We start from the raw sequence: 7643 nt of genomic DNA on the forward strand, positions 1-7643 counted from the left end.
TTTATTTTTTTGTTTGCTCAACTTTGATTTGTACTTATAATATACAAGTTTGAGATTTAATAAAATCAAAATAATTGAGACGATTAGAAACAAAAACAAAAACAAAAACAAATGTATTATACGTCCGTCAAAGAGTGACAATGCTCTGCTTTTAAGTTACTTATTTTTCTAAATGCTCATTACACATTGTAAATGAAATCACCAATATTCATGCAGATGAAATGTATCACAGAGAAAAACCTAATTCTAGAGGTTACTGATATGGATCATTTTAGAACGTTTTGATAATTGAGTGGTGATTAATTTCAGGTTTGCTGCAAAATGGCACACGTGCCATTAATCTAAAATGCAATTTCAATTACACGTGCAAAGGAAATGAGAAACAATGTGCAATATCTATCTGTAAACATAAAACAAAAATCTTTAGATCTTGATGATGATGGTTTTGAAACTATTTCGTTTTTAGAGATAACAACTATAACAAAAAGAACGGACAATTCTGATTTGAATAGTTGTTCATATCATAGACCATTCAATTCAAAATTGATGCATTGCAGTTAATCAATCTTTCATGTCAGATTCTTTAGAGAAATTTTGACAACAACATGCATCAATAAGAATGCAATAATCGTTATTTTCTTAAATGTTCTTTCGGTTACTCGTTAGGCGATAAAGTATGTTTTAGATGCAATAAATAGAAGACTATTTGGCATCGGTTTATAATAATTGAACTGCACCAATACGACGGATCATGTGATAATAAAGAAAACATATTAACAGAATCTTTCGTTGTTAACCTATACGCAACGGACACTCTGCCAGAATTTGAATGTCACACATTCAACATGAACAGCTACATTATGAATTTAAGTGTTTGTTGTTCATTTTCGTCTTCGAAGACCTTTCAGGCTTAATTTCAGCAGGTGACGTTAATAGCAGATAAAGAAACACACTGTATAAAAGAATATATGACTTATAAATATATAATTTGCTCAATGATACTTTACATATCTCAAGATGATGATGAGGAACACATGCCATTTTTGAACCATCGAGTATTATTTCTGTCTGTAGTGAAGTCTTGGATAACAGACTCCATCATAGATGCCAAAATTAGTATCTTGTACATGTTCAACTTTGTCTTTATCATTATTATCTAAATTTTCTCATTTTCCTGCAAGCTGTTTAAAAACGAAATGCTTAATTTTTAAATTGTTGCTTCTGTTTGTGCAAAATGTTTTTAAAGGTATTGCTTAAACCATGTGTGTACTTCTCACTCAAGCGTTTTAAGTACCAGTGGTCATTCGTTTCGCAAAGTCTTACAAAATGGTCCTTAGGTTACAATATTTAACATCTAAGCAAACATAATTGATGTCTCTTGGAAATTTTGCCACTTTTAAATTATAAGTTTAAATCTTAAAATATCAAAAGTAAAACACACCTTTATTTTTTATGTTTTTAATTATATTTCTGCATTTGTATTAATTAATGTAGTTTAAATTATAATGGCCAATTGTTTTTTAATTGTTCCTTTGTTGGGTATCACTTGATTTTGCTAGCTCTGTTTTACTTTTCCGTTTTGAATTTGGAGCTAAGTATATTTGTTATACTTTATAATATCATTTTAAAGGACTGCATAATTCTATGAAAACGATATATCCTGGCTATTGGTATATTATTCTCTAAAATCGTTGAATTATGGAACCCATTAATGATGTTTAGAAGCTTTGAAACATAATCAAATACTTTAATTACTATGCATAAAGATGAGAAGATCCTGGAGGAAAATTTACTCAATATCACAGCAATCTAAGATTCCCGAAGGAATTAACTAAGTATTTAACTAGAGGTACGGAGCTACGTAGCGACACACATTCCTCTTTTGTTATATGTTTATTGCAATATTTACACACTGAAAATACCTTTCTCTACATGACTGATTTTAACAATATCGGAAATATAGTTCATTTGCAAAAAGATGTTGCAAAAGATGGGAATAAATCTACAACTGTTAAGAGTATTCAAGCAATTAAAATTCTTGAATTACATGATGTGAAATTGTGACAAATAAACGATAGACATAGCTTGTATTTTCTTTTTTAAATTTTAGTATATTTATATATTTCAGTATAGTGTAACGTCCATTTTTACTAAAAAAGTACATAATTTTGTTATGGACCAGCTGAAGCCCACTTTCGGGTGAAGGATTTTCATGCTGTATTGAAAGACCAATGGTGGCCTAGTGCTTTTGTCTGTTTTTTGACACATCACACATTTCCATTTTCTATTTCTTATATGAAATACACGATTAAAGTTAAACATAGTTGAACGCAAAACTAATGAAGTCATTAAACAGTAAAAAGAAGCCATACATACCGACAACGTTACACGAAACTATTAGTTTCATGTTTATTTGCAGTTTATAAACATGTATGCATACCACAGTTATGCATTTTTCTTTTCAAGGGAACGCATATCACAAAAGCACATATCCAAATAAAATTTGAAATGTCAAGGGCATCAAAAAAATAAATCATCGCACCGCATAAACCCAAACATAAAGAATTTTAGTTGAACTGATTGATACTAAATAAGACCACCAACAAACGTTTCAAATATGACTGCACATTTAAAAATAGCTCTTTTCATCAATTTGAGAGGTTTAAGTTTTGACGAAAACAAAAGAGGTTCGATATAATATATAATTGCAACAATTTTCCCTGCAAAAACATTGTTAACAACTCAGAGTCATTGTCAACAATTGTTTTCGAATGATAAGTTTGCTCCATTATCTTCCAAGCTATAAATATTTACTTTATTGTACTAGATGTTTTGACTATTAGGTTTTGAACTACTTACTTAAAACAAAAATGATTGAAATAGTACGCCGTGTTTAACCCTGTCATATATTGCTTATTGGTTTTTTAAAGGGTACCATTTGAAAAAAGCAATATATTAGAGTATTAGGTCATCTGCTTAACCAACAAAATAAAACTGTTATTTGAACAGCAGTATTATAACTTCAAACAATAGACTAAAAATATTTATATATTTTAAATCATTACGAAACCACGTTCCAACATACCCCCAGTGTATATACATCCTATATATTAGAAGTCACTAATATTTCCGATAATACAACTTTCCTTAACATTTGATATAAACGTACTAAATGAAATCGACAACTTTGCCAATATCATCTTTAACTAATCAAAATCTCTAGAATAGTTTCTTCTCTAGCTAAATCGATGTCGATATTACGTATCTTTATCTAACAGCTACACAAATCTATCTTTAAACCACAAACTATAAAATATCTGACATGTGCTATTCAATCCAAAAATATGAAAAATGATAATAAACAACAATACTTACATACAAAACATTAGTAATCTCCTCTGTGTTAACTAAACCGGACATCTTTTTAATGATGAAGCTCTACCGTAAAGTATGATTAACGACATTACCACATGTCTGTACGCTCGTCAGTGTTTATATTTATAAATATATATTTGCAGTGTGCAACACGTTGCAGTCAGTACTATCAATAAATTGTTGAAAGAAACTTCACAAAAGTAACAAAAAACTGATTGATTTTTAATTCATCGTAAAATGGATTTCTTTATTTTGTCAAATTGCAGCCGTCATTTGTTGTGTATTGATTGGTCAGAATCGTTTCAGTTCTTTTTACACTCATTGCTAAGTAATTTTCCAGATAAGGTTGTAGGTTATTACAATCTATATCAACAGACGGGGGATGGTTAGAGATTAGTTTAACACTTTCATGCTTAATAATTACAAACAATCAAGCGAACTTGCTAAAGATTAACCAAGCGTGGAAAAATCAACAAAATAAAAATATTCTCTTTTTTATTTATTAATTGGTACTTCAGAAAGGAATATTTGGAAATAGCGATCATTGAAGATGGGTTTTTTTAAACGGATGGAACACTGTATGGTTATATCTAGGTAAAAGGGACATAACAAACTCAGCATTGATACCAGAATTGAAATTGTTTACGTCAACCTGCGTTTATTCTTTTTTTCTATAAAGGACCCACAAGTGACGCCCGAATAAAAAAGTTAAAACAAGGACACATAAAGTACGATGTTGAAGTCAAATATGTGAAATGAATATGGGTACACTTATCAAGAGATAATATAACATCATAATCCGACATATGATGTTTGCAGTTTTTTCAGCATTACTCATTATCTAGAACGTCGGAAGGTAAATAATAAAGCCAGGCATACACAACACCTAGTTATCAATGTTAAAAGAGGAGAGCATCCACTGGAATGTAAGTTTTTTTTCCATAACTCGAAAACGATATTCAGAACGGAATCTTTTATGGCGTCTGATGGAAGGATACAGTGTTTACATTACTTTTAGTTAAAAGCTAATACATTTAGGTTTAAAATTCCAGAAGAAAAAAAAGTTGTATTCGACAAAGTAATCAAAAATATGTATTTAATTTCTGCACAAATGAACCATTAAATAATGATAATTCTATCACAAAAGAGTGACGAAAGATACCAGAGGGACAGTCAAACTCATAGATTGAAAACAAACTGACAACGCCATTGCTGCAAATAATAAAACAAACAGACAAATATTAGTACAGAAGACACAACATAAAAAACTAAAGACTAAGCAACACGAACCCCACCAAAAAGTGGGAGTGATCTCAGGTGCTCCGGAAGGGTAAGCAGATCATGTTCCACATGTGGCACCCGTCGTGTTGTTATTACAAATCTGGTAATTTGTCTAATTCGGTAGGTCACATTTTTGAAAAGGAAAGAGTATTGTAGGTACAACATAAGGAACATATCCGATATCATCTGTGAAACAGCTATTCCATAACGCTCAAACAACTCGTGATAGCGTCCATTCAATTTACAAAGGGATGATTTCAACTTCACCATTCGGAATTTTTAGTTTTTATAGATTCTTTGCGAGCAGCAATCGTCTATCAAGCGTTGTCTTTAACGGCATTGTAAGTCAATTTTTGCATCACAACACTTATTATCTTAAAAAAATAAAATATTGAATACCACCAGTACATGAACAATATAGAAATTGCATTACGAATAATTTCGCTTACTCTGAATTTGTCATAGTGATTACAGAAGTAGGCAACCGAGCCTGAGTACGTCACATAGAAAACACATCTTTTTGTAGATTATTAGAAAAGAAGATACAGCTTGTCTTCATTATCGTTTAAAAAGCATTAGATAACCTTTCCATCACCGATACTGTTTTAGTTATATAATGTTTACTTGGAATATAGAACATGTCCGATAACAGCTTTGATGGCGTTGCCTCATTTTTGTTTTTCTCAACTGATACTTGTGAATATTGACAAAAACAGCTATTCTGTCAAATTCATTATCTATATAGTATCAATGACACACGTCTACACAATATAGTGTATATAGCTGGGAAAACTTCACATAGTGTTCTTATTTCAAGCTAGTCTACAGTTTGAATATTAATTGGTAATGACAAAGTTTGATAAAAAACATGAGATAAACACTAGTCCTTCGGTAAAAAAGAATGTTCTTTATACTATGGTATCTTAAACTCGCATATTCCATTTCAGTTTTAGAGATTAAAATGCAATTAAATTGTGGCAAACCACTAGTGCAAAGGAAAAAAATCACTTTTCGTTGCAAGTGTTGTGAATTTGTAATTTCGTAACCTTTTATAGCTTCCTATGCGGTATGGGTTATGTTCATGGGCTTTCCAGTGATCTTCAGGTACCGAATTCTTCTACATTTGGTCTTATGTCTTTTGTGGAGAGTTGTCTCATTGGCAATCATAACACATAATCTTATTAATATATTACCTTTGAATATTCTTTTACATTTGGGTTGGGGGATGGATGGGCTTTGTAAACACAATTGTATAACTTTTTGACATATGATATAAAAAGAAAATGTGGTATGATTGCCAATGAGACAACTGTCCACAAGAGACCAAAATGACACAGAAATTAACAACTATATGTCACCGTGATACTTGTTTGTAGACGTCTAATTCTATGAATATTCAATTGAATCATAAGTAACATTGACGGAGAACTAAATCATTTGTTTTGCTACTTCATCACAACTATCTTTAATTTTTAAGGACAATTCTCACTAGCGCTATTAGTCTGAAATAAATCTATTTCGTAGATGAAAATCCTAATTTGCCTTCGGACGTAAGCGATCACAATTTACAAAACCATTTATTTCATGTAATGAATGAATAAAAGCCATTATAGTTTATTTGTGGCTTAAAGACAACAAAGCAAACTAGTCCATTGAAGTGTTTATGGATATAATATTGATGTTTAAGATATTGTGTAATAGTTAAAACAGTGTATGAGCCAATCTAAACTAGGCATATCGGATGAAAAGGGGTGATTATTTAATCACTCATTTTCACAAGATTTTTCATTTAGATATATCCTGTAGCAGTATTCGCATAGTATTTTAACGTTGAAATCTCTTTTAAAGCGTCTTAGTAAATAAAACAATATGCATTTATTTAAATCAGAAAAAGAGAGGCAAAATATACCGGAGGGACATTCAAACTCATTGATTGAAAATAAACAGACAACGCCTTGGCTAAAACAATTAAAAAAGACAAACAGACAAACAATAGTACACAAGTCACAACATAGAAAACTAAAGACTAAGCAACACGAACCCTACAAAACCTGAAGATGATCTCAGGTGCTCCTGAAGGGCAAGGTGACTTTGAAAGGATAGTGTAAAATACTCATATAGAACCAACAGGAAAAATATAAACAGCAGTATCAACTGCGCATCACCATAATAAATGAAAAAAGTGTCAATTGGAACGGCCGTCTAATTGTCTGAACAATGTAACTTCGGAAGATAACACGCCTAGGGAAGAGTTCTGAAGTTGCGTTGGATACATTTATATTGAAAAATAATTCTGCTTCTATTATAAATTCAAAGATATAAATGTGGACAATACAATTGCATATTTGACCGGATATATAACAACTGGACTTTGAATTTACTAAAAACATCTTGATGATTAACCGCATTTTATCCAAACCTGTAAGACCAATGTGCTCTGCTGCAAACATTTACAATATTAGTTATAATTCACGTCAAAGCTTCATGTTTGTTAGGCTCGACCTAATAACATATAAAATTTGGCCGCATTCGAGAAAAAAAAAATAGCAGGCAATAAGGGGTTATGGTCCACAGATTATTTTTTTCGTAAATTTTCAATCTTCGTCGACTTTTGATACTGAGACGATAATCATCATTAAACCTAAAATAAAACCAACCACGTCTGATCACCAAATTGAAAAACAAAAGTTTTATTTAGTACATGTGTGACAATTGAATGAATGGGAATGGCAATCAATTGCGACATATTGACTGTAATAAACCTCTGAAGGTCGTCATTATATCATTGTTTCTGTGAATGAATGTCACCATGATTTATAACTTGCAAGGAGCAGCTGCTCGGATACAAGCCATAAAGAAGATAGGATCGAGTTATTTTTGTATATCAATATGAAAAACTAAGACGAATGTCAGACAATTATAAGTTAAATATATGCGTCTGGAGAACTGTATTATAATCCTAATATCTTTGATGAGGTTTTAAAATA

General features: G+C 31.1%; 1 protein-coding gene across 2 annotated transcripts in view; it reads right to left on the minus strand.

Annotated features, from left to right (window-relative positions):
* The window catches only part of LOC134687098 (glutamate receptor ionotropic, kainate 2-like), an 81669-nt gene extending 78164 nt beyond the window's left edge, over positions 1-3505 (minus strand). The window contains exon 1 of one of the 2 annotated variants that reach the window (XM_063547083.1): positions 3376-3505. The gene's annotated coding sequence lies outside the window, so the exon portion shown is untranslated. The remainder of the gene's footprint in view (positions 1-3375) is intronic. The other variant, XM_063547082.1, reaches the window with a different exon arrangement.
* Positions 3506-7643: the final 4138 nt, after the last annotated feature.

The sequence above is a fragment of the Mytilus trossulus genome, chromosome 10 (genome assembly GCF_036588685.1).
Source record: "Mytilus trossulus isolate FHL-02 chromosome 10, PNRI_Mtr1.1.1.hap1, whole genome shotgun sequence".
Lineage (NCBI taxonomy): Eukaryota > Metazoa > Mollusca > Bivalvia > Mytilida > Mytilidae > Mytilus > Mytilus trossulus.